General features: G+C 45.1%; 1 protein-coding gene and 1 long non-coding RNA gene across 11 annotated transcripts in view; both read left to right on the top strand.

Moving 5' to 3' along the window:
* Positions 1–21717, top strand: part of LOC112544632 (uncharacterized) — a 41369-nt gene extending 19652 nt beyond the window's left edge. The window contains exons 3-5 of one of the 2 annotated variants that reach the window (XR_012903364.1): positions 17093–17185; positions 19757–20508; positions 21307–21717. This is a non-coding gene — a long non-coding RNA (uncharacterized LOC112544632). The remainder of the gene's footprint in view (positions 1–17092; positions 17186–19756; positions 20509–21306) is intronic. The other variant, XR_012903365.1, reaches the window with a different exon arrangement.
* Positions 1–25831, top strand: part of NRXN3 (neurexin 3) — a 1564511-nt gene that overhangs the window by 223590 nt on the left and 1315090 nt on the right. The gene's annotated exons all lie outside the window — the stretch shown is intronic.

Here is a 25831-nt window from a genome sequence, read left to right as displayed (position 1 = left end):
AGTAAGGCACATTGAGCTTAGTTCATTGCTGTGTGTTAGTCCAGGTTTGCTCCACAGTAACAGCTGAAATCGTTGGAGTCAAACTGGGGTGATTCAGGCCTTTCAAGGTTTAAAGCTCTTTCTGCAAGTACTAAGTACTACGATTATCCAGGACTTGGAGCCAGTCACTGCATAAAATGCAAATGTAACGGCTAAGCAATGAATTATTGGCATTTCATGCTTGGGGGATAGGATTGTTCTGGTGACTGAGTTTTGTTCTTGTGCTTTATGACCTCACTAGATCCCCTTGGTGTAATCTAAGCTCCTTACTCGCAATGGTCTCTTGTTCATTCTCCATTTATATACTTGTAGACCCATGCAGTAAGTGCATGTATGCACCTTATTGATCATTCATGTCTTGTGAATAATATACATTTCATGGCTTTAGAACATTCCAGGGTAGAAATCGTGTCCTTTTGTCATGACGGCTTAGTAGATACATCAGTTGTTTATATCCTTTATGAACAGAAATGGCTGTGTGCAGCATAGAGAAAAGCCACGTACATGCGTGCATGTGTGTGCTCCCCCACTCACGCACAGAGGGAATGTAGCTTTGTAACGGATTCATGTTTTCCCATCACTGCACAATGAGGTAGCAATTCAGCCTATGGCCATAGACTGCCTTTAATTAATTTCTTTTAAAAATACCTTCCCCAAAATGTCATTTCCATTATGTTTTGTCACAAGATTAAACAGAACACCCTTTGGGTCCGTGGGGTTATCTTGCTTGTGCACAGGTTCCCTGAGGTCCTGTGGCTCAGGAGATAAAGCTCTGAGCTATTCCCTGGAGAAGCCTGGTGTTTGGACTTCCTTGTTTTCTGAGTGCTGGCATTAAGGGGGTGAAATGGAGGCCCCCAGTACCAAAGAATTGATGTGTTCTCTATTAGCAGCTCTGCTCAAAACAAATCAACCCATGCAGGCAGGAGAGAGAGCATGAATAGATCAGAAATACACACAAAAAATGCCAGAGAGTTATTGTTGTCTGTTTCCAGGTGCATGGCATGTCTTCCCCAGCATTGCCAGGGCTCAGATCTCATTCATTACATAATGTCAACATCCTTATGGTGGTGATATTTTAATAAATAATACAACATGCAGATGGTATTTCAATTAATAGGTAAAAGCTCTTCATATTCTCGAATGTAGGTAGGTGAACTGGGAGTTTTTGTTGTTTGTGTCAGTGTCATCTTAACTAGCAGGCTCCTCTCTGAAGTTCCCCCACACTCCTGCCCCTCTGTGAGTCAGCTGATGCAGTACTTGACCCTCATAACACCACCCTCTACTGGATGGCATCAGAAATGCTTGTCATCCTGTCATAAGCCCTATATTGCTGACATCTACTGAAGATTCTCCTTTAGTGCCAATGCTATGGGCCTGTGCTTTAAGAGCATGAGAATGTGATTGCTAACCCTTCTGAGTCCATTAGGTTCTACGTGGCCACAAAATGCAGCATAACATTAATCAGGAAGCATTACATGATTGTGGAGTTGTATCTTTTTAGAAACATGAGATACTTTCTGGCAGATACTTTCATTACTCAGCCTCTCTTGAAACTCGAGCCCTCCTGTTGCATTTAGGTTCTGTATACTTTGCAAATGAAGGTATGATTCTAGCTTGGGCAGGCCTACCTGTGCTAGCTTTAATCTAGCTAGCAGGGCTAGCAATAGTAGGCTGTGTCTACACTGGCACCTTTTTCCAGAAATGCTTAAAACGGAACAGTTTTCCGTTATAAGTATTTCCGGAAAAAGAGCGTCTACATTGGCAGGATGCTTTTCTGGAAAAGCCCTTTTTCAGGAAAAGCGTACGTGGCCAATGTTGACGCGCTTTTCCGGAAAAAAGCCCCGATCGTCATTTTCGCGATTGGGGCTTTTTTGCGGAAAAGACTGCTGTGCTGTCTACACTGGCCCTTTTCCGGAACAGTTTTCCGGAAAAAGGACTTTTGCCCAAGCGGGAGCAGCATAGTTTTTCCGGAAAAGCAGCTGATTTCTTACAGTAAATCGTCACTGCTTTTCCGGAAATTCAAGGGGCCAGTGTAGACAGCTCACAGCTTATTCTGGAAAAGTGCCTGCTTTTCCGGAATAAGTGGCCAGTGTAGACACAGCCCAGCAGTTTAGTTTGCCTCGCCTCTACTCTCCAGTCCATTCCTCTGTTCCTTCAAACACAGACGTAGTGTTTGACATGGCAACATAGTAATCTGAATACATACCATGGCTCCCCAGTGGGTTTGTTCCCAGGTTGCTAGCCAGTACTGAAGCCTGTGCTGCAACATCAGAGTACAGTCCTGCTGCGGAGCTCAGGAAGCTGGTAGCCTGTGCTGCCAAGGTTGCACTATTACTGTTTTCTACACTAACTCTGTTAAATCTGGCATGGATATGCCAACTTGAACTACAGTCATGCCTCCATTTGTAGTGTAGATCTATCCATAATGGACAGGATCTGGAGTGGACATAGCTGATGAATGGGATCTGTCAACTGGCTGCTGGGCTCATGAGGCGTGCAAACTTTGTGTTACCGCCGAGGAGTCTAGAACAGGCCCCCAGGGCTTGGTAGGCAGCAGATCTATGACTACAGCCAAAAAAGAGTTTTACCCAGCTGTTCTGTGACTCTTACAAGAATCCAACCCTCCCCTGGCTTAGAATGGCCATCTCAAAGAGTGTTCAGTTTTCCTGGCCTCTTGAGTCCTTGATCTGTCAGCTGAAACTGCCAGTAAGAAAGCTAACTTGTGGCAATGGAGTTTGTGAGGCAGATTTGTGTTCATTAAGAATTGGACTGACTCAAAACACCAAACAGCTGTCAGATGTGACAAGCTTTTAAATGCCATTCAATTGGAATTGAAATGTTGAATTTGTGAAATTTTCCCTATCAGAGAACTAGTCTGCCTTCCACTTCCTCAGCTGCTTCCTTTCAGTATCTGTTCATGTGTATCCCAAAGCCCTATTTACCATTGTCAGGTTGAGTTGCCCTTTCTCCCCGTAAACATGCTACAGGGACTTCACAATCAAATCAGTAACTCCTGGGTTTGTAGCAAAGGTGTATCTAACCCCCTGCCCTGCAGCAACACCATAAAGCATGGGGAAAGTGAGGGTTATTCTTGTCAATTGGTTTAACGGACAAAGCTCTCAAATGAAATCAGCTGAAAAGGTCCAAAGAATTGTACATGTTGGGATGTGTGTGTGTGTGGGATGGGCGGGTAGTCTTTGTGTTTGTGTCTGTCTCTGCTAGTATGTCTCAGGGTGTGTCATCTGTGTATTTTCAATGCACATTTTTCAGGGAATTAGTGTTTGTAGCTGCGTGAACCTGAGTGGTGGTTGTGTTCTTATTTGTGTGTACATGTTGGTGGAGTGTACTTGGGCCTGCACCCATCTGTGCCATTTTGTGGGGCTTGCTGGTTGCCTGCTCCTAAGTGAATGCAAAAGAGCGCAAAGCCCAAGTGCCTACTCAGAAGGAGAAATGCATGATTCCAGGCTACAGTACATTTCTTACCTCTCTCCTGTTCTGTTGTTCTTTCCCATGTTCATTATTCACTTTGCCCAAACACATGGCCTCCTAAAAGTCTCTGAGCTTGATTTTTGGGTGCACCCTTTCATAGGGTACTCCCCACTGTATCCTGGATGTTATAAGTTTAAGGCTCAGCCACTGTATTTGGCCAGATCACATAAGGCATGTGTGAAGTAGGATTGCTAGGAAAATGCACAGCTGAAGCTCCAGACCCTATTGAAAGGGGATGCTGAGTACAGCATGCGTGAGAGGCAATTTTGCTGATATTCTGGTATATGTCCACATTGCTTGTGTAATGTGGGTCTTAGTCTAGTTCTCTGTGGACCAGTATGCACTGCATAAGACATCACCACCTCCACACTACTATGCACCCTTGTTAGGCGTCTCAATCAGAAGGTTGTAGATTCAATAAGCCACAGAAAGTGTGTTTCTCCCTAGTCCTTTGAGGGCATTTCTGGTGGGGAGGGCACTGAGGGTGGTAAGTTGACACTATTGCCTCTAAAGAAGCTGTTCCATGTCAGTCAGACACTTTTTAGTAGCAAGAAATTCAGTCTGAACGAAAGCAGTAGGGAGAAAAGAGAGCTGCAGGTGCAGGCTGAGCCAGAAGCATAGCATTGGCAAACAAGGGAAAGAGGTGAGGAGTGAAGGGTATGTGATGTGGGGAGAGAGGAAATAGAAGTTGCAGTGGAGTGGAGGAGCAGAGTTGAGTCCAACCCTTCAGCGTAGCAGCAAGCTCCTGTATGCGTGGTGCTCCTCCTTCTGCTTGTTTATGTGACACATTCACAGGACTTTATTTTCCAGGAGATTGAAAGCAAAGTCACTGTTGATTTTCACCTAAAAAGATTAATTTGGAAGTGCAATTGCCTGGAATTACATGGTGGCAGCGAGAGGCTGTCAGTAACTTTCCTCTTTAGCCAAACACACTGGCTCCGTCTACACTGGCATGATCTTACGCAAGAACTCTTTTGCGGAAGAGTTCTTGTGCAAAAACTCTTCCAGAAGAGAGCTTCTACACTGGCATGTGTGTTTGTGCAAGAGATGTGCTTTTGCGCAAGAGCATCCATGCCAGTGTAGACGCTCTCATGCGCAAGAAAGCTCCGATGGCCATTTTAACCATAGGGCTTTCTTGCACAAGAAATTCATGTTGCCTGTCTACACTGGCCTCTTGCGCAAGAACAGTTGCGCAAAAAGGCTTATTCCTGAGCAGGAGCATCATAGTTCTTGCACAAGAAGCACTGATTTAATACATTAGAACGTCAGTATACTTTCGCGAGAACTTGCGGCCAGTGTAGACAGGCAGCAAGTTTTTGCGCAAAAGCAATTGCTTTTGCGCAAGATCACACCGATATAGACGCAGCCACTGAGCTCTGGTGGCTGCTGCTGCTTCTCTGTAGATTATTTCATTTGAGGTGCGAGGGGAGGTTGTTTGTTGTGCTGGTTCTTCTTGAGAACCCATTGCTCATTTTCCAACCTCTTCAGCTCAAGTTAAACTATGGACGTGAAATGGGCAGAGGACTCCCCCGCAAAATGATCCTGGTGCTGTGACACCATCCTTCCATGTCAGTGAGTGATGTCACCACAGCAGTGGGTGATTCCAGTTGTCCACTCTAGTTTTCGAAGTCCCGAGCATCTTCCATTGAGAGCCAGTATTATACATTGTTAGATGACTTTAGGAAAACCTGGCCCTTGAAGAAGCTGAGCTCATCCCTTGCAGAGTTCCAGACCTGGTCACCCTAAGCTTTGGGCTTGATCCTGAATCATATAGCCCATGTGAGACTGTACTGGGTCAAAAGGAGACCTTGTGTAACCCACACACCTAGGCTATGTCTACACTGGCGGCTTCTTGTGCAAGAACATCTTGTGCAAGGGTTCTTGTGCAAGAAGTCTTGCTCAAGAAAACGTCCACACTGCCATGTGCATGCTGTGCTTTTGCGCAAGAACTCCCATGACAGTGTGGACGCTCTCTTGGCCATTTTAGCCATAGAGTTCTCTTGCACAAGAAATCCCTGCCGAGCGTCCACACTGCCCTCTTGTGCAAGAGCTCTTGCGCAAGAGGACTTACACCTGATAAAAAAGAGCGTAAGTCTTGCACAAGGAGCCCTCTCTTACCACGCCGTACTGTAAATTTCCTTGTGCAAGAGCGGGTGGCCAGTGTGGACGCTCTGCAGATTCTTGAGCAAGAACGGCCGTACTTGTGCAAGAAGCCGTGAGTGTAGACATAGCCCTAGCGTGGTTACTGAGCAATGCAAGTGGTACCTAGACCACAACAACAGTTAAGATCAAGAGACCTCTCGACAGCAGGGGCTGGAAGCCAGTTGGCTTTTAGCTCAGAGGGTAGAGGCTCCTATACTCCACTTCAGAGATCCCAGGTTCAAATCTGCCTGGTGGTGGTTACACTTACACTTTGTGTTACTTCCTGTATGCAGAGTCCTAGGTGGTGACATGGTTGCGGAGACTTACATGCACTGATGTCTGCCCTGCAGGACATAGAGCAAATAATGGCTTCTTTAAGTGGGATTAATGTGTGAGGAGTAGAATCACCTAACTAAACCAATTAGCCAAGCCATATGAGATTTAGATTGTTTTATGCAATCCATGCAAGAGGCTTCATTTTAGAGGAAAAGGCAGAGGATATTTGAAGAAGCCAATGAGATTGATCAGGTGAACCACTCTTCCCCTTCTCCAGCACTAAATGGCTTCTTCATTGAGATTCAGTGGAGCAGGCTCTATACAACAATCCAAGTGCATCTGTAGAATCACCATGATCGTGAGTCAAAAGCAAACTCAGGATGTGTGAGGCTGGTAAGACCAGTGACCTTCAAAGTGGATCTGCTTGCTCAGCTAGAGGAGAAGATTTTGTAATATACTGACTTTGTGTGGTTACACAGCTGTAACAAGAAGCAATGGGCTTAAACTGCAGCAAGGGAGGTTTCGGTTGGACATTAGGAAAAAGTTCCTAACTGTCAGGGTGGTTAAACACTGGAATAAATTGCCTAGGGATGGTTGTGGAATCTCCATCTCTGGAGATATTTAAGAGTAGGTCAGATAAATGTCTATCAGGGATGGTCTAGACAGTACTAGGTCCTGCCATGAGGGCAGGAGACTGGACTCGATGATCTCTCGAGGTCCCTTCCAGTCCTAGTATTCTATGATTCTATGTAGCCACCAGGCTTTATCAACAAAGGCTGAGCATGAAACTTTCAGCACCTAAAGCACAAACTACCCTTTGAGATGGAGTAGCAGCTTCTTTAATCGTGGTATATAAGTACAGTAGTAGGCTGTTAGTCACTGGGCCCAGCCACTAAGAGTCATGACCTCATGCCCGAAGCCAGTATATTACTCTCACACATGTGTAGGGACCAGCAAGGGAAACAGAAGGACTACAGTCTAAATCTCTTTTCAGATATTGTCTTGCTAGCAGTGTTAATGCTTTGTACAAACATAGGCTGAAAAGCCTTCTGGATAAAGCTATGTAGCTGCCTTTAAGGCAGGCATAGCACTAGCAGACTCCCAGGACACAGGAATATGTTGATCCCTTAGGGAAATCTTAAAGACTCCACTTCTTGGAGAGAAAGAAATTACAGATGGAATCCTTTTGCCCCATGCTAGTCTACCCACATCCCATGACTATTTCCTACAGTGCTTTCTTTAGTGTTTTATATAGTTCCTGGGGGAGAATTTTCCACATTCTAATTGACCTTAGTTTTGTCCAATTTTTCCTATTGCAGTTTCCCTTACTCCCTTTTCATTCGTGAAGTTTCCTCTCTCCAGACACTAGTAATGTCCATCATGTCTCACTGGCTTTGCCTTCGCTTCACCCACCCAATTAGCACACTCAAATGTTTCCTCATTAACTTTTCCCTCTGGCTCCCTGATCATTTTGGTTGCCTTTCTCTGAACTCTGTGTTGATATGGTGCCCAAACTGAACGCAACACTCAGGTACAGCCATATTGAGAGAAACAGTCCCCCTCCCTACCCTTTTTTGTATGCAGCTCAGTACTGGCTTTTCCTGGCTGGCATATTGCATTGCAAGCACATGTGTACTTTGCTCTCCATTGTCATCTCTAGGTCTCTATATAAACAGTCGCAGTTAACTGTGAATGATATCATTTGCTGAGAAGCAAACAGGCACACCATGAAATTGACTTGAGTTGTAAGTGTTGCCTTGCGCTCTCCTGTGTGCTGAGCCATTTGCAAACTCTGGTGTTGGTTATTAACACAAAGACATAGGCACGGTTGAATACATGGTATTGCAGCCATGCTGAACGGGCATGGCAAATGGCTGAGAGAGCACTGCCCATTGAAGGGAGGAAGCACGGTTCCAACTAATGCTGGCTTCTGGCTTGTTTGCTGTACAAATGGGGTCAAGGCCCTGGGTTGGTGAGACTCAATTTCATCACGAAAGTGAGTCATCCAGTCTCTGAGGATAACAGTGGGAAAGGAGGGAGTCACAGTGCAGGCAGAGGGGAGGCAGCCAGCTTTTCAGTCCATTAATGAAGCATGAGCCATGTGTACATATCCAAGCCATCTGTGCTTCGCTTGCATTTTCCTTTCCCCTCTGGCCAGCTTGTTCTCCAGCTGATGTTGCTGTAACACAGCTCCAGGAGCCCCTTTGGTCTAAGGCTTTGGAGAGAGGAATGAACCACTGGAAGAATTCCATTTCACATCTCCAGTTTCACAGTGAGGTGGATGCCAGGGTCTCTGGAAGTTTTGTTCCTTTGGGAATCCTTTGCTAATGGTCCTAGTGAGATCGAGCTGCATCACAGCCCACTGCCCATGTAAGGCAGGAGTTGAGTTTGAAACTGAGCCTTTTGTGTTACACACCAGGTCAGCAGGGGAAAGGAGCACTATGTGTTGGCTGAGAGGCTCCTTTCCTGAGCTAGATCCTCAAACCATGCCTGGCAAACTCGGGCCAGTTCATCCTCCCACCCAGGCAAAGCTTTGCAAGGGGATCAATGTGGAGAATGTGGCAGACCAAAGGCAGCAGGTTGCAGTACTTTGAGGGAGGGCACATATATGGGTAGTTGGGTGACAGGGTTCCTGTTCTGGAATAAGCTGCCAGAGACTGCTACCCAGCAATCAAGACAAGCAGGCACCTGGGACTCATTAAGAGCTGGCCTGCAGCAGCAGGCTAATGGAACACCTGCAGCCAGTTAAGGCCTGCTAGTCCTATTATAAAAGGTTTCCCCTCCGGCCAGGAAAGGGAAGGAACAGAGGAATGGACTGGAGAGTAGAGGCGAGGCAAACTAAACTGCTGGGCTGTGTCTACACTGGCCACTTATTCTGGAAAAGCAGCTGTCTACACTGGCCGCTTGCTTTTCCGGAAAAGCAATGATGATCTACTGTAAAATTGTCAGTGTTTTTCCGGAAAAACTATGCTGCTCCCGTTCGGGCAAAAGTCCTTTTCTGGAAAAACTGTTCCGGAAAAGGGCCAGTGTAGACAGTACAGTAGTCTTTTCCGCAAAAAAGCCCCGATCGCGAAAATGACGATCGGGGCTTTTTTGCAGAAAAGCGCGCCTACATTGGCCACAGACGCTTTTCCGGAAAAAGTGCTTTTCCAAAAAAGCATCCTGCCAATGTAGATGCGGTTTTTCCGGAAATACTTATAATGGAAAACTGTTCCGTTTTAAGCATTTCCGGAAAAGGGTGCCAGTGTAGACGTAGCCCTGGTGTCAAGCTAGAGAGATTTCTCCAGGGCACTGGGGAGAAGGTACTGTGGAGGTATGTCTACAGTGGTGGCTTCTTGTGCAAGGGTTCTTGTGCAAGAACACGTCCACACAGCCGTGTGCGAGCTGTACTTTTGCACAAGAGTGCCCATGGCAATGTGGATGCTCTCTAGCACAAGAAAGCTCTGATGGCCATTTTAGCTTTCTTCCGCAAGAAATCCCTGCCGAGCATCCACACTGCCCTCTTGTGCAAGAGCTCCTGCGCAAGAGGACTTACACCTGTTAAAAAAGAGCATAGCTCTTGCGCAAGAAGCCCTTTCTTACCACGCTGTACTGTAAGTTTCCTTGCGCAAGAGTGGGTGGGCAGTGTGGATGCTCTGCAGATTCTTGCGCAAGAACTGCCATACTTGCACAAGAAGCAGCGAGTGTAGACTTAGCCTGGGAGTGGTTGGTGAAGTGGCCCAGGGAGAAGCTGATATTCTGTGGGGATAAGGGCAATGGCCCCGCTAGTGGCTACTACATAGGGCCCTGGACTAGAACCTGCAGGAAGTGGGTGGGACTGGGTTCTCCCCCTATCTCCCTCCAACCCTCCCTATGCCTGGTGGGCTGCCACTAGGGAAAAGGGGAGTTCAGGACCATGGAAGTGTGTTCCCCTCCAAGCTAGTGACTGGTCTATGATGAAAAGGGCTCATTAAGCAGGGAACCCTTGCCTCTGAGAGAAAAAGAGGCAGTGGGAGAGTCACCATGAACTGCTGAGGCATACAAAAAAAACCACTAGGAAGTGGGCTATAAGAACACTCTGGCAATGTCCCCGTTCTATCCTGATTCCCTGTAGTGAACACACCCATAGGAAATAGCATGGAACCAGTGGCATCTGACTGTTGCTTCCCCATTATGTCTGAATTCCCTGACTTTGACTTTGCATCCCCTCTACACCAGTAGAACCACTGTAAAGGGAGCACAGCATAATGGTGAATTCAGCCTTACATGCCGGCTACGTCTAGACTGGCATGATTTTCCGCAAATGCTTTTAACGGAAAAGTTTTCTATTAAAAGCATTTGCGGAAAAGAGCATCTAGATTGGCACGGACGCTTTTCCGCAAAAGCACTTTTGCGCAAAAGCATCCGTGGCCAATCTAGATGCGCTTTTGCGCAAAAATGTCCCGATCGCCATTTTCGCGATTAGGGCTTTTTTGCGCAAAACAAATCTGAGCTGTCTACACTGGCCCTTTTGCGCAAAAGGACTTTTGCCCGAACGGGAGTAGCATAGTATTTCCGCAAGAAGCACTGATTTCTTACATGAGATCGTCAGTGTTCTTGCGGAAATTCAAGCAGCCAGTGTAGACAGCTGGCAAGCTTTCCACAAAAGCAACTGCTTTTGCGGAAAAACTTGCCAGTCTAGACACAGCTGCCTAGTCTGAATAGCTCTGATTTTGGGAGTTTCACAATATCCCTCATGAACATGTTCAGATCCCTAATTTCATAACTATAATATGGGCTTGTTTTCCCCCCCTAATGTATCTAGATTGTCCCTGTTTCAGTTCCAGGTAATTTCTGTTTGTTCTGCTCTCACTGACAAGTGAGAATATTTTATTATACCCCCTCTGCTGTCTAAAATACAGAATAATCTTATCTCTCTGTACTAAATGTGTCCTGTCCTTTTAAAAGGATGGAATAAAATGAAATGAGGCCTAAATTAGGTTATTTGATCTGTTGTAGGTGAGAGGGCTATGTAGAAGAACCACTGGTTATTTTAGGGCTAGTCTACATTAGACCAGGCAGGTCAGCCCAAGGTATGTAAAATGTACATCTGGAACCTGCTTATCTTAAGCCAAGCCACTACAGCATATACATGTGCTCCCTCCAGCTTTTCTTACTCCTCTCAGAATGAGGAGAACAGGATGCTGACAGGGGCTGCCCTTAGTGTTCAATTTGGGGGTCTATGCTAGACCCACTAAATCAAATGCTAGAAGGTTGACTTCCAGAAGGTCGATTTTCTGTATAGCATAGACATGCCCTTGGGGTTTCGTACTGATGCCTATCACCATAATCTCAGCACCTTCAAGGTTAATTAGTTTGGCATAATGAGATCCCTAATGGTTGCCATAGAGTCTCTGGCTCTCATTCTTTTCCCCCCATTATAAGAAACCCCATGTTAATAGAAAATGTTCTATAAAAGCTTTTAAAAGAAAATTAAATAAAAAGTTCTTTAAAGATCATCTTCTCTCCTGCTGTGGGTTTTTTTCTTTAATGTTCAAAGCCAGCTACACTCTCAACACTAGACATAACAGGTGGCCACTGAAATTCAAGAATTCTGTATACAGGCAGTCCCCGGGTTGCGTACAAGATAGGGACTGTAGGTTTGTTCTTAAGTTGAATTTGTATGTAAGTCGGAACTGGCTTCCAGATTCAGCCGCTGCTGAAACTGACCAGCGGCTGACTACAGGAAGCCCGAGGCAGAGTTGCTCTGCCCTGGGCTGCCTGGAATCAGCCGCTGATCAGTTTCAACAGCAGCTGAATCTGGACGCCTAGGACAGAGCAGCTGGGGCGCTGCTGGATAGGTCCCCGCAGGGGCGGCGCTGCGGGGACCAACCGGGCAGCACCCCAGCTGCTCTGCCCCAGGTGTCCCCAAGTCAGCCGCTGCTGAAACTGATCAGCGGCTGATTCCAGGAAGCCCGGGGCAGAGCAACTCTGCCTCAGGCTTCCTGTAGTCAGCCACTGATCAGTTTAAGCAGCGGCTGACTTGGGGACACCTGGGGAAGAGCAGCTGGGGTGCTGCCCGGTTGGTCCAGTAGCGCCGAGAAGCGGCGCTGCAGGACCAACCCAGCAGCCCCAGCTGCTCTACCCCAGGTGAGAAAAGCCTGGTCTGCTGGGGGGCGCACTAGCTGCGCCCCCCAGCAGACCAGGGAAACCCGGACGGCGGGACCGCGGAGATGCGCCGCGGTCCCGCCCGCATCCTCCCAAGCTTTGCTCCGTGTCTCCTTAGTCTGCTGGGGGGTCTCCAGGAAGACGAGGAGCAAAGCCGCGGAGGGGCTCGGGCAGCCGGGCAGCCCAGGCGCGCCTGGGCTGCCCGGCAGCCCCAGCCCCTCCGCGGCTTTGCAAAGCCTCGGCGGTAGCCGGCAGCAGGACAGCCCAGGCGCGCCTGGGCTGCCCCGCTGCCCGAGCCCCTCCGCGGCTTTGCTCCGCGTCTTCCTGGTCTGCAGACCAGGGAGATGCGGAGCAGCTTTTCTCGCCCCGGAGTACACGGGCGGCAGGACCGCAAGGTCCCGCAGTCCGTGTCCTCCGGGGCGAGAAAAGCCCCGTTCGTAAGTGCGGATCCGACGTAAGTCGGGGACTGCCTGTAGTCTGTTCCAGGCTCTGCCACTGACTGTGTGGCGTTGGGCAAGTTATTTAGGCTAAAATTTTGTGTGCTCAACTTGAGAGAGCTTGGGCCTGATTTTTCACAAACAGTGAAAAGATCCCATTGATTTAACTAGAGTGAGTGCCAAACATTTTAGTGTCTGGAGGCACCTAAAAGCACAGGACACTTTGAAAATGTTGCTCATAAAATTTATGTAGTATATTTTCCAAATCTGTACAATGGAAAAGGTGTAAGGCTAAATTTATTAATGTTCTGACAGGAATCTTCATTTCTAGGATTGGTGTCTAAATCCTTTAGTTACGGGTACAGAATAGTTGGACAGCATTGTGTGCCCAAACCAGTAAGGGAAGCTGCTCCATCTAGTTTCACTGGCTCAGACTGTGTGAAGGGCTGCTAAGTAAAACACACAGTATGAGTTATGAAAACCAGATTTTAAATCTCATTCCTCCTAATCTGCCATGTTATTAATAACACAAGAAAGTTTTTTTATATTTTAATATCTGATTTTTATCTTGATTGTGACTCTCTAACCTTTCCTAGTAGTTTTTTTTTTTTAAACCTTTGTTGGATTTTGTAGCCCTCCTGTTGATGGATTTTATTTTTATTCTCTCTCAATAATAAATGAAACACCATTTCTTTGGAAGCAATTCGCTGGTCAAGGTTTTCATGTGAACTCAGCACTCTTAATCCTAACAAATAGGATTCTCCTCTTAATGCTAATACCCAAGTACGTTAGGTATTAATCTTGAGATGCTTTTCCACCCTCCTCCCCTAGTGCTATTTAAGATGAGGATGGTTACTGGCCCCTTTTCTCTTGTGCTCCCACAAGATTTCTGAGACTTATATGCTCAAATTCCACACATGAGCTTGTCAGTTTTAGGCCTTTTACCAGGGAGATTATTAGTTGCCCTCTTTGTTTGGCTGGTTTTCTGGACACCTGGGGCATGTCTACACTAGGACATTATTTCAAAATAACTTATTTGTAAAAACTCTTGAAATAACTATTTCAAAATAATGTGCCCCACACTACAGGGAAGCCTCAAAATTAGTCCAAAGCAGGCTGCCTTAATGTGAACGTGCTACCTCAACTTAGAGCCTTAGGAAGCGCTGGGGAGTAATTACTTTGAATGACTCTGAGGAGTAGCTATTTTAAAATAGCAGTAGTGTGGATGCTTTGAAATAACTATTTCAAAATAAGCATTTCTCATAGGAAGCAGGAGTTATTTTGAAAAAAAACAAGCCTAGTGTCCACACTGCCAAACGTGTTGTTTGAAAAACTCCCTATGGTGGGCCAGAGCCTGCACAGTAGTAGAACCTAAGAGAAACCTACTGCTTGGAGGATCCTGCTGGAGTGCAAAGAGAGATGTTTAAATCTCCTCCTTTTCCCTTTGGGAAGGGAAGGGAACCTGCATCTGAGCTTTTAAGGGAGAAATTATTGTAAAACGAAACTATCTTTGAACCTCAAGTAATGAGAATATTAAACTGAAGTTGTTCCCTCCCTCCTTAGTTGAAGTAACTCTCCTCTCCTGCTGTTAATTTTTTTGGGAACTATCCTCATCACAGCTTTGTTTCCTTCGATGGTGGCTTGTTTTTGTAGGTTTGCTCACAATTGCTGGGCTTTCTTGCATGTCACAAGAGACCAGACCCGGGTAAAATTTTTCACATGGAACTGTACTTTAAGAGGTGAAATTCAGTGACATAAAAATATTTTGTGGATTCATATCAATTTTGCTGAATTGTTTGTTGAAAAATAAGTAAAGTCAGCCTCATTTTGATACTTGCAAACAATATTTAAATTTTTCAATTCAAAGTAACAGTTGTGTAGAAATTTCCTTCAATTTTCATTAAAATGAAAAAATTTAAATATTCAGTCAAAATAAAACAATGCAGGTCAAACAAATAATTACTTTTGACTTTTTTTTATTTGACAGATTTATTTTGGATTGATCCAAAATAATTTTTAACTGCCAATGAACTGAATACTCAACTGTTTACCCAGCTCTGTTGAAAAATTGCTCTATGAGCATCAAGCTATGCACATTGGTTTGTTACCTCTGGTGTAGGTTTTCCTATGTGCTCAGCTCCTTACCCTGTATTGCAAAGATTTTGTGAGTATTGAGACACTCACTGCTATGTCATTTTAGGGGTACTTCTTGGTGCTCCGCTATACAAAATGTCTTGTTATTGAAGGGCTGTTTCACCAGGTTCAGACTGTTATTGTCAGTGTCAGAAGTGGAAACACCATATTAGATTAATCACATTCTTGGCCTTTGCTCCTAACAAGTGCATGATTGTTCCTTACTGTGTATTTTCAAGGCCTTTGTCCTACACCACTTTAAGTGTCTGAGGTGATGGGGCTTCCAGGACTTCCCTCAGGGATAATGCTCCACAGTTGAATAGATGTCACCATTAGCAGATGTTTTCTGATTTCCAGCTTGATTTTTTTCTGTGCTCTGTTCTGGTGATGTCTGGTAATTACCCTTTGAACTACCCTAAACTATGCAATATGTGAGCTGTTGGCTCTGAAAGCTTTTGGTTCCCTCTTGACTCACTGTTTTTATAAATGGCAACAGATATTTATTTCTTCTCCTCAAAGTTTTGATGGGGGATTTGTGCAGCATCTTGTTGCATAAAAGAAGAGGGAAATTTTCCTATTTCTCCTTGGAGATGGAGAATGGTGAAGGAGAACATGAGTGAAGAAGAAAGGGGTCATCAGGGTAGAAGTTTTGTGTCCCAGCAACCCTATTGCCAATATCAGGAAATCGGGGAAGAGGTCGGGGGGCTGTTGCAAATGCTGAAAATTCAGGGAGCATTTTCATCAGAGACAGTGAGCCTTGTGACAATGGAAAGGGTTGTATGTTCTGCCATGATCTGGACATGTATTAGAGGCACTGGCTGACATAGGTTTGATCTCAGCAGTACCCTCAGATCTGGGACCCTACTGTTCTGATGGGGCCCTGATGGATACAGTGGTGTTCATTTCAATTTGGCTGTGGTGTACAGCAGGCCTTGGATTTAGAGCTGACAGTTCAGTTCATTAAAAGGTTAAAAAAAATCCAGGAGTTTGGCTCAAGGATTTACTGGAGGGCTGTCTCTGCTTTTGAGTCAGCAAAATGGGGCTGAAGTAGGGTTTCCAGGTGTCGGGTTTTGAACCGGACATTCCAGTATTTGAGCTGTCTGTTTGGGAAACAAATTAAGAAAATATAAATGTCCAGTATTTTCTAAATAAGAGGTAAAGTAGATTGTGATGTAATGTCAAGTGTGTCCGGTATTTTTGTTGAAACCATCAGGCAACCCTAATTTAGAGGGAGCTCACAGCTCTCTCAGTCAATGCTGTGTGCCAGCAATGCATACCACACTTCATGTGCCCTTACTTTGTGTGTCACTTTAGTAATACTAGTAGAAACAAAGCTATACAGATGGGAACCAGTGGAATCTGGCAACTCTGCATGTGGGAGGTGGTAAACAAAATGTCTTTTGACCCATTTTGGTTCAATTAAAGCCCTAAATCGAATTAGCTGTTATTCCTCCTGCAATAAGGTTTACCAGCTAATTCGATTTAGGGCTTTAATTCAGAATCCCATTTCACTGCTGCATGTAGACGCGGGCAGTTACTTTGGGCTAGTCAATTTCTAAAATGGCAACCGTGCGGGAACATGCTAATGAAGCACAGGATATTTAAATCCTGTGCTTCATTTGCAATTTCAGTTGCCCTCATTAGGCTCCCTAGATCGAACTAGGGGGCTAGTGTAGACATACCCGAAGTTCTTCTTCACACAGCGCAAAGTCAATCTGTGGAACTCCTTGCCTGAGGAGGCTGTGAAGGCTAGGACTGTAACAGGGTTTAAAAGAGAACTAGATAAATTCATGGAGGTTAACTCCATAAATGGCTATTAGCAGGGCTCGCCAAGCGGCGGCGAGCCCCACTCGCAAGCCGCACGGTTTCGCACAGTTCTGCGTTCTGCGCATGCGCATATCATTCTGAGCCGGCACTTCTGGGTAGTAATGTACTCGCCACAGGCAAGTAGATTACATTATTTGACAAGCCTCTGTTTGTCAGAGGTTGGAGATGGATGGCAGGAGAGAGATCACTTGATCATTACCTGTTCGATTCACCTGGCACCTGGCATTGGCCACTGTCTGCAGACCGGGTACTGGGCTGGATGGACCTTTGGTCTGACCCAGTATGGCCATTCTTATGTTCTTATCCCTGATAACTTGTTCTAGTGCTTAACTACCCTTACATGTCAGAAGTTTCTCAATTATTTATAAGGCTCAGTGAAGGAGCTGCCTCCACACATCTAGGGTCAATGCTTTTGATGCAGCTAGCAGAAAATGGGGTTGAAACCGGAATCTCCCTTTGCTGTACAGAAGCAAGAGGCTTCTTCAGAATTTCTAAACAATTCATAAAGAGTGGGTTACATAATAATAAACAACCTTAACTACAGTGTGGCAAGGGACACTCCATAATACCTTCTATCATAGAACCTTGGTACTTTACAAACACAAATGAATTATATCTTCCAGCAAGGAAGTGTTACTGTTCCCATTTCACGTGTGGAGAAAGTGAGGATCCAGGTCAAAGAGCACATCTGTGGAAGAGCCAGCAATAGAACCCAGGTATCAGGTGCCTTGTCTGGTATTCTGTAGAATAGGGACCATTATTTCTTTACATAGTAATTTCTGCTTCAGTTCCAAAGAACTGAATATGAACTAAACAATCTTCACTTCCCCCTCAGAGGAGGATCATTATCATTATCACTGCTTTACAAATATGGAAATCGAGGCACAAAAGGGTAACATGGCTTTTCAAAGGCCACAGAAGGCATGTTAGGCTAATAAACAGAACTAACCTCTGAAGTTCCTGGCTATGATTAGACTATATCTCTCTGTGGCCTGCCCCTTCCAGATAAACTTTCCCAGCTAATAGACTGGATTGCCAATGATGGGCAAGGGCTACACCCTTCTTTCTTTTGCCTATCTTTCACAGTAGCGTGGAGCCAAATAGATTATAGCAAAGGTTTTGTATGGTGCTCCCATAAGCTGTCAGTGTTTAGCAGTGATTAGCTTTTTTTTTTTTAATAAAAAAAAGCACCTCTTTCTTTGTCTTCTAGAGGGTTTTTTTTTAAATTTTTTCCCTTAGCTTTGCTTCCTATTGACTAAAAAAAATATATTGATGAGAAGGTTGGCGAAATGGAGAAGGATGGTGGAGGTCTTTGTTCCTAGCTGACAAAAGCTGAAGAATTTAGAGGAGTGAAGTGTGAGTAAAACCAGGAGAAGAAAGAGTTATTTAAAACCCTAGCTAAGAAATAATTCTTCTAACCTATGTGTGAGATCAATTTTCAATTTCAGTTTCCCTGTCCTTTTTGTTTCAAGACACTTGCATTCCACTTGGGACCAGTGTGTTCTGCCAGTGACTGTTTGTTTAAAACAAATTGTCTGTATGTAGTTTTTCTGCTGAACTGCTTCCTGGATCAATGTTACATAGCATAAGGAGAAAGGGGGAAGAATCCAAAGGCCTGATTCTCCTTTTGCACTACTTTAACATTGATGTGACTTCATTTGTTTCAAGGGGCAGTACATGGAGTCTACTAAGGCCCTCATTTCATAGATTCATTTACCATCATAGAAGATGCTGAATGCAAAGAAATAAATGCACCAAACCTAGTTGGACTGCTTGGATTTAAACTACCATGCAGTGTAGCATCCCTATTTCACATTCCCATAGTATCCTCAATTAACAAACAGCTGTTTTTTTCCCCCTCTGGTTCAGCTCAAACTAGTATTCTGATTTGACTACATTTGTTAGACAACCCTGAGGCCCAAACTCTCTGCTAGTGTAAATGGATGCAACTCCGTGGAAAGCTTAATTTTTAACAGCAGAGACTTTGGCCTAGAAAGTGTGGAGCATTGCTTGAGAGCAGCGCCTTGCATTTTTTGCTTCTTCAAATGACTGATGAATTTGTGGAACAGATAAGCTCCACCTCACATCCCCATACATTTCTGTAGACATTGTCACTTAAAGCCACCAACAACAAAAAATCCAGATTGCACTGATGTTGCACCTGAGAATGTATGTTGACTTGTATTCTGAACGTATGTTCAGAATACAAAACTGAATATGATTTTTCAACTGCTGGAAAAAAAAATCTGAAATGACCCATCCCTCCCTCCTTTGAAAGTGAGATTAAAAATGTTGCAAAATGAGCTCAGTTTGCCTCAATTTAATACAATGTAGAGATTAGAAAATATGACTGAAAGATACGATATTTTTATTATATTCAACATCTTTAATTGACAATCATGATGTTAAATAACTTTTAAATTGAATATATTAAGCTCAGTTTACAGATTTTCATGCTCAAAAATGGTCATTCAGTTAGCACTCGTGACCTGCACCTCACATTAGAAGAATGAATGGTCATGTTTGAATGGTTACTCGTTTTGAAGAAGCAAAAATTGCAAGGGGCTGCTCTCAAGCAATGCTTCACACTTTCTAAGCCAAACTCACTACTGTTAAACATTAGCTTTCGAAGGAGTTGGTCGTCTATCAAATGTAGCCAGATCACAGTATTAGACATCCAGACCCAGTTGTGCCTTCCTACAAGGAGATAAATACTGGGGGAGAGGGGGCGGGTTCAAATCTTAACTTCATTGAAGTCAATTGCAAAATTCCCACTGAGTTCATGGGAGGCTAGGATTTCAACCCTGGACTCTAAAAGGTATGTGGGATTAGTGCTCAAATTTTCACTTCTGAGATTAGTGTTTGAATCAGGATTAGTGTATATCAAAGTGAAAGGACTGCATTGAGTTGAAGTGATGGAAGAAACCCAGGTCTCAGATAATAAGGGGAGGAGGAGGTAAAATAACATAAATAAAACACACCTGCCCTTCTGCATATACAACCTGCCTTCATGCAGTTGGCCAGAGGTGCCCAAGCACTTCTAGCTCTTTGACTGGCAGTGTTTAACCTTGTGCTGTCCGTGAGCTGGCTGCATTCCTTCTCCCCAGCCAGCCAGGCTGTTCTTGTCTAATTAGGAGGAAAAGGTATTTGATATGGTTGAATTACTCTCTGTTTGGGACTGTCCTTCATCTGTGATAATTTGCAAGAATGGGTTGCACCCTGTTTAGTTTTTTTGTCGTCCTCCTCTCTTGTCCTTCATCTTTTACCTCTCTCTTGTTTTTATTTAGTCTAAGATGACCCCAGCTGCCACATTTGGAAAGCAAAGCATTACCATGAGATTCACCCAATTTGGTAGTTTTGAGGTGAAAGGCAAGAAGAAAGACCTAATCTGGTTTATGGCGGGGATGTTAGGTCTTTGCAGTTAATCAACAATGGTCAGTACCTGGATTGGAGATCTTGAGAGAAATAATGGTGAAGCAGCAAGTGGTACTGGTGATTCACATAATTGTACCAATAATCCAGCATTGTGTTAGGAGTTGATGAACTGCTACCGTTGTGTTTTGAATAAGTAAAATCCATCATGATCCTCTATGAGGTATAAGGCCTATTGGGTAGGGCTAATTACTAATATTTTTCTACCATAGAACCCTTCTTCCTGCACTTTCAGTTGGAGACTGCATTCTTCAGTTCCTGTCCAAAATTCTTGGGTAATGTTTGTGCCATTCCAAAAGTGGCGATGTTACAGAGGGTGAGGTGATACCTGTATGTAGTCTGCAAGTCACTATTTTTGGACCTTTTTGTGTGATTACAGGGGATATAGACATGTAAAATTATTAGTAGAACAATTAAGTCTTATCCCAGAGGCAACATGGACTAGCAATGTGCACGTGCAGCTGGGAATTGGGAGCTCTAACATTTGTTTTACTGACTTAATACATAGCCTGTGGAGGTTTGAGGTCTGCACATTCAAACATGCCCTTTGATTCTGCATCTTTCAGAAGCACTGGCCACCCACAGTCCCTGCTTCGGTCAAGACAAGGTACCACAAGTTAGTATAACATGCCATTGGAGGGAGTGGGGAAAAGCTGAGGGTTGACAGAATATGGAACACATGCCTACGTGGAATAGCTGTGTACTCACGTAGGTTGATGGATGGAATTTGGGGCCTTTTTAAAATAAAGTGCTGAGTAAACAGCAGATAATACAGTTCACTGGCACCAGAATGATTATTTGGACTATTTAATCCACCCCTGCTATGAACGATAATGAGAGGAAAATAAGCCATTGTGCAGAAATGCACTTGTGTCCCTTGACCTCCACTGTCACATTTGGGTCTGTCATCACTGGTACATGTACATGTAGGGCACTCTAGGGCACCTTTTAGGAAAGAGATGAAGACGAGCAAGCACTGGTGCTAAAGCTCCTGGGAAGATAAAGTCATGGTTCACCAGGTTCTATCTCATGACATTCTGTATCCTTTATTGTTTTTCTAGCAACAAGAGGAGGTAATTTAGACATGTACTATCTAGCTAGCCATCTTTCCCCTTCTCTCATTCTCACCACTGAGCTGATGGCACTAACGTTGGCTGAGGGGCCTTGGCCATTACTGTCCCCTGATGTTTTCTGATTGCTGCAGTTATTTCCCTGCAACTCTTTTTTTTTTTTTTTAATGAAAAGTCATATTTGGAGAGGATTATTTCCCCCCACATGATCTCTTTATGATTCCTGTGATTCAGGTATGACATTCTCTGACTGGCAGACAAAAGGGAAAGCCTATGTGATGTGACCTTCAACATGGCTGACTGTAGTTTGTGTTATATATATTTTTCTCTTCCAGTGGCTGCCTACTGCCCTCCCTTGTTCTTGCTTAACTTATCGAAGTTTAAGAGGCGAAAGTCAAAGCTGCTCCTTACTGTGCAAGTCTCTAGAGAGCAGCGCTGAGGTGGAACTGCCAAGCCTGAGCTGAGAGGAAAATGAAGTGAGGAGAATGAGCCGCAGCGTGCAAAGCAGGTGCCACTGCTGCCATTCTCTCTCTGGAAAGTAAATAAAGGAGAAAAACAAGGACAATCTTTTTATGAGACCGGGTGAAAGGAAAATACACAAAGGGAGAGAAAGTTGGAGGAGGGAAAGGACAGAGGAACAGCAGTAGGGGGAGAAATTGTGATAGAGAAGGAGGGAGGGCACAGAAAGTGGGAGTAAAAGGGCAAGGAGAGAAAAAGAGAATTTATTTCTGCTAGCTCATCAAGAGGGGGAGTCTTTAGAAGTTCTCAAAGTCCCTGTGGGTATGTCTACGCTGCCACTCTAGTTCGAACTAGGGTGGCTAATGTAGGCATTCGAAGTTGCAAATGAAGCCCGGGATTTAAATATCCTGGGCTTCATTTGCATCTTGCCAGGTGCCGCCATTTTTAAATCCCCCTTAGTGCGGACTCCGTGCCCAAGGCTACACTACAACGGTCTGCAAATAACTCAAGATTCTAGGGCATATGTCTGCCACCATTTACATGGTCTGACTGGCCAGACTACACATGAGGTACCTCCAGGCCTGTCTGGCCATACTCTACATCCCCTCCAGGGACTCCCTTTCCAAGACCGTCTCCATTCCACCAAATGTCCTCAGGTCATTGGAATGAAAGACACACCCACACAATGTACTACAGGGTATACCATTTCATCAGTTGACCCCAACAGTCACCATCACAACTGATGATCCCTTATGGGATGAGGAGCTCACCTCGGACCCCATACTGTACAACACAAATGGTCCTTCAGCAAGCAAACGCTCCACATCAATCTCCTAGAACTCAGAGCTGTGCGTTGGGCACGACTCCACTTTCTACCCCATATAGCACACAAGACAATCAGTATCATTACAGACAATACAATCTGCATGTATTATATTAACTGACACAGAGTGGGGCCTGGTCACTCTCCCTCTGTACAGAAACCCTCAAATTATGGAACTCGTGCCTTGCACACCAAATTATCCCCATAGCCATGTATCTCCCAGGGATACTCAGTTCTATAGTGGACACTCTCAGCTTGCTTGTTGTTACACTTACCCATGAAAGTTGTCTTTTTGGTGGCCATAACCTCCAGCAGGAGAGTGGGGGAGCTTGTGGCACTAATGGCAGACCCCCTTATACAATATTAACAGACATATACACTTTCCTGCATTCTTCCCCATGTTGCATGCTGATCCATCCCAGGCTGCATGGCATACCCGTGACGTCTGTAAAGCACTGGCATTCTACATAAATCAAACGAACTCATGGAGTAAATTTCCCAGACTCTTCCTGTCCTTCGCCAAACGTTCCAGGAGCCAAGCGGTCTCCTTCCAGAGGATTTCCAACTGTATCCATACATTACACAAAAAAGAACCACCTGACAATATTACCACCCACTCAACCCGAGCAATGGCCTCTAAGGCTGCTTTCTTCAAAGATGTGCCTCTAGAAGACATTTGCAAGGCAGCCACCTGGTCATCCGACCACACATTTGCAAAATACTGCACGCTTATCGCTATCATTGCATCATCTATGGCTTTGGACAAGCGGTGTTATCCTCAGTGGCAGGGCTCCAAACCCACCTCCACGATTCTACTATTGCTTTGTAGTCAACCAGAGACATCACTTGAAGAAGAGAAGAATTACGCAGTAATGGGAGTTCTTTGAGATGTGTGTCCCTGTGGGTGCTCCACTATCCTCTCTCCTTTCCCTGCATTGGAGCCTTCTTGGTCCAGTGGCAAGGGTAGAGAAGGAAAGGAGAGAACTGCGCTGTATGCATGCTTAATGGACACCAACAGTGTACGGCCCAGTGGGGCACTGCTAGAAAAATCTCCGGTCGCTGGTGTGAGGATGCACCAGCACCCGCAGAGACACACATCTCGAAGAACCTCCATTATTGCACAGGGTGAGTAACTTTCTTTTTCTCTCTCTGGCTGGTCATGAGCAATTTTGAGTACGGTATGGTTCACAAAGCATGTCTATTTTACAGCCTGAGCAAAATGATAATCAGTAACATCAAGGGCTGCAGGGAAATACAAAACAGCATGGATTATCTTGTTTAGGGGTAAGACGATGAACTTTTGGAAGTATATCTGGTGTGCAGATGATCCCCCATTATTCTTTTAATCTATGAAGACAAGCCATAAGTGGGCTTGATCTGATGAGACAGAATCACAACCAAACTGGTTGATGATGCTAGAAAAAGCCCTTGGGCTACTTCCTATATGTATTTTTTCAGTTTGGGACATCATCCATATGTAGTCCAAATTAGCAAAGTCAAAATGACCAGGAACCTACAGGTTCTCAAAGGACAGGAAAAGGTACTACCTGTGGGCCTTAACCACTTGGTGGTCCCATCAGACTCAGCCTTCTGATTAGCTTCCAAGAGCAGGTTTCATCTCTCTTGCAGCCTCTCCACCACCCTTTGCTTGGGCTTCTGAGCTCCTTTTAGTCTGCACATCCAGTTTGCATTATGAAGAGAGGTTAAAACGACTGGGACTTTTCAGTTTAGAAAAGAGGAGACTGAGGGGGAACATGATAGAGGTATATAAAATCATGAGTGGTGTGGAGAGGGCCAATACAGAAAAGTTATTTATTAGTTCCCATAATAGAAGAACTAGAGGACACCAAATGAAGTTAATGGGTAGCAGAGTTAAAGCTAATAAAAGAAAGTTCTTCTTCACACAGCATGTAGTCAACCTGTGGAATCCCTTGCCACAGGAGACTGTGAAGGCTAGGACTATAACAGAGTTTAAAGAGAAGCTAGATAATTTCATGGAGGTTAGGTCCATAAAAGGCTATTAGCCAGGGGATAGAAATGGTGTCCCTGGCCTCTGTTTATCAGAGGCTGGAGAAGGAATGCAGGAAACAAATCACTTGATCATTGTCTTCGGTCCACCCTCTCTGGGGCACCTGGTGCTGGCCACTGTCAGCAGACAGGATACTGGGCTAGATGGACCTTTAGTCTGACCCAGTACGGCCATTCTTATGTTTGTAGCGCCCCCTCTCCACCTGGTTACCTTCTTTTAGAGCCAATCTCCTTTCAGGTTCGGATGGATAGGTCTGGGTTCTTCTGGATCCCGCCACCTACTCAATTTTATTCTTTCTGATTGATGTACTTGGCGGTGCCTCCACCCCCCTCACTCCTTCCTAGCAGGGTTGCCAGGGCAGCTTGGGAGGAAAATTCTAGCCCAGGATAATCCCCACGTATTCGCCAGATAGTTGGAGACTCCCAGAAAATAACACAAACACATACACTATAATAAACACAATTATATTAAACAGGAGACAATTATAACAGAACAGGGTAAAACATTATTTTTAGGGTCACCGGTGCCCTGCAACTGTGAAGTTAGTGTCCCGTTGGTACGCGTACTTTGTTGGGGCCCTTGATGACTGTTGACCACACAATCCTTCTCTGCAGAGGTTTAGCAGTGGGGCTGACTAGGTCCAGTACAGCCCAAAGGACTCACAAATGGGAGAAGGCAGCAAATCCCTCCACAGTTTAATATACTGCAGGTAATAAAATCCCCAAACAAATTCCCTGACTTACTAACTAAAAATTGGTGCACTCACACACTCCATGAATGAGCCTCAGGTTGAGAGATGACTCAGTCTCTGCAAAGGGGCTGCTCTCTTCTCACAGGGGTCCTCTTCAAGCAGGAACCAGGCTGCTTCGGTCCCAGAATTTCCCCTCACTGTGAAGGGGTGCAGGGCTCAAGATGCAGACCACACAACTGCACCAAAATTCAAAACTATAGCCTCCCAGGCCAGCCTCCAGACCCACACAGCAGGCAGCAGCCCTGAACTTGCTGCTAGAGCCCAGCTGACCATGCAGTGACTCTCTCACCCAGGGAGCTGGAGAGCCAACTCCGCCTGGCTGGGGAAGCCTCCCAGCAAACTCCACAACTGGGAATCAACAGTGGAGACATAAACCCAGCTGAGGGATCCTGCCTTCAGGTCCCTAGAGGCTAGCTCTCAGGGGGAACCCTGCATGCAGGCCTGGGGGCTTACTAGCTCCCACACACTCAGTCCTCCCCTTTTCCTGGCTGGCTCCAGACTCCCCTCAACAATGGTCTCTCCTTCCCCCTGGGAGGGGCATCTCACTCCCTGTGGGTTGCCAGGCAGACTCTGGCCCTGGTAGGGAGGGGGAGCCAAGGCAAACTCAGAGTGCCTCTCCCTGAGCTGCCAGCAGACAAAGCCCCAGGAATCCAAGCAATCTCCTTGGGGGTTACACTCTCCCTGTGCGAAAGTTCTTGCCGTCCTCGGCAAGGGTCATTTAACCACAAACATGCAAGGTCCTTTCCATCAGGTAATAGTATACATTGTTTAGTTGACAATAAATATCATTAGCCAATA

This window comes from Pelodiscus sinensis, chromosome 4 (genome assembly GCF_049634645.1).
Source record: "Pelodiscus sinensis isolate JC-2024 chromosome 4, ASM4963464v1, whole genome shotgun sequence".
NCBI classification, from domain to species: domain Eukaryota; kingdom Metazoa; phylum Chordata; order Testudines; family Trionychidae; genus Pelodiscus; species Pelodiscus sinensis.
The sequence above is the reverse complement of the archived record's forward strand: the minus strand, read 5'-3'. Positions and strand labels throughout refer to the sequence as shown.